Below are 2031 nucleotides of genomic sequence, written 5' to 3' on the forward strand. Positions count from 1 at the left end.
AAAAAAAAAAGAAGTGAAAACTGTGTAACCTAAAAAAAAAAAAAAGAATTTAGACTTTTCGGAACTTGGGATTCATGTCGGTAGTTTGGTTTATTTTAAAAGCTCCTATTTTGGGCATCTGTGTAGATATGAATCTTTTTGAATGGTAATAATTACAAGTTTTATACCTGCAGCAAACTATATGTTAGCAATTATAGGTTTAGGGCAGTCTTTAAGAAAAAATGGAATGGTCACAGTCTTAAGTTAATTTGATCTCTGTACTTTGGGTAATATGGAACTATGATTCATATGTTTATCCTTTGAAACTGAAATTATCTGCTAAAATGTATGTAAAGTGACCAACCATCTTGCCACTATTGCTCTTAGCTTTTACCATACAGCACCTAGAATTTCTGGAGTAATAAGAACACAGAATTGTGATATGAAGGCTGCCAACATTATAATTTTTTATTACGATCTGAAGAAATTCCCTGTGAGCATGCTGTGGTAAAGAGGTCAGTTACGGTAAAGCCCCAGAGCTCTTGTGCTCTTCAGTAGTGCTGTCTAATAGAAATAAAATAGGAACCACATGTAATTTTAAATTTTTTTAACTAAACAAAATTAAGAAGTAACAGCAACAGGTAAAATTTATTTTAATTCCATGTTTTAATTTAGCCCAAATGTCCAATATGTTATTCCATATTTTCTGTGATCAATGCAAAAAATTATTCAGGAGGGTGTTACTTTTTTTTCCCAGTTGGTCCTTAGTCTTCAAATTAGCATGTGTTTTATACTTAAAGCAAATCATAATTTAGACTAACCATATTTCAAATGCTCAATAGCCACATATGGTTAGTGGCTGCTGTGTTGGACAGCACAGTTCTAGAACTACCTTTTTAAAATGAAAATTATTGTGTGTCTATCAAAGCTTCCTGAACTTGGCTTCTTTACGAACATTTCAGAGGGGAAAAAATAGGAACTTTATTTTTAAAAATACAGAGAGATAAGTAGTTTATTTTAATACAGACAAGCTATATTTCTAACCATTCCAAAAATATCTCACATTGCCATCTTGTCATCATTTTTCCAGTGATGCTAATAAAATTGTCCAAGACATATATCCTGACACTTCCAAACAGTCTCCTAAATACATATTTCCTTCCTTGAAAGAAATGATTCCATTGGCTTAATTTCTAAAATTGACTTTATTTCTAAAATTCTAGTTGAACAGCCAAGTTTTTAAAAGTTGAGCAGCCAATTTTAAACTAAAGGACTAAAAAGAGACCTTTTTTAATTCATTTTTACTCTTTACTCATGAATCTTCCTTATAACTTTTCAACTTAATTTTCATTCTTAAAATTGATAACTTTTTCAAATGTCAAGGCGCAGGGTTGTTGATCTGCCATGGAGCTTGGTAAAGAACATAAGATCCAGAATGAATTGCCATCATTACCCCTCCCCTCAAAAAGATTGCCTTTTAACTAGAGACTTGAAGATCTAATGGCTTTTAGTTCTACACCCAGACTTAAAGACTAAGTATTATTCATAGACTTGGCATGTGATTTTTAACATGGCAATTCCTTGCTCAACTACTCTAAATACGTGGGAAATTAGGGGAATATTAGTTTGGGTAAGGTCAGTGTCATTGCCAGTTATATACATGATAATTGAAAGCCCTTCAAGAGGTTCAGATTATTTGCCAAATACTGGACTCCTTAAAAAATTTAGAGTGTTTTTGTTCTTGCCTTTGATTATACATCTGATTGTTGTTTTTTAAGTACCAGTTCAAGGTCATATCTGCAGCTCAAAGTGAAAATGTTCTTCCTCTTTTTCCAGTGGTATTCTTTCCTTCAAAAAGTTATCTATTAGGATGACAACTGTAGCACAGTGGTTAGGGCACCAGCCACATACGCCAAGGCTGGCAGGTTCAAACCCCACCCGGGCCAGCTAAACAACAATAAGAACTGCAACAAAAAATAGCCAGGCTTTGTGGTGGGCACCTGTAGTCCCAGCTACTGGGGAGGCTGAGGCAAGAGAATCGCTCCAAGTCTT

Source organism: Otolemur garnettii, unplaced genomic scaffold, assembly GCF_000181295.1.
Source record: "Otolemur garnettii isolate 467f Iridium unplaced genomic scaffold, OtoGar3 scaffold00003, whole genome shotgun sequence".
Lineage (NCBI taxonomy): Eukaryota > Metazoa > Chordata > Mammalia > Primates > Galagidae > Otolemur > Otolemur garnettii.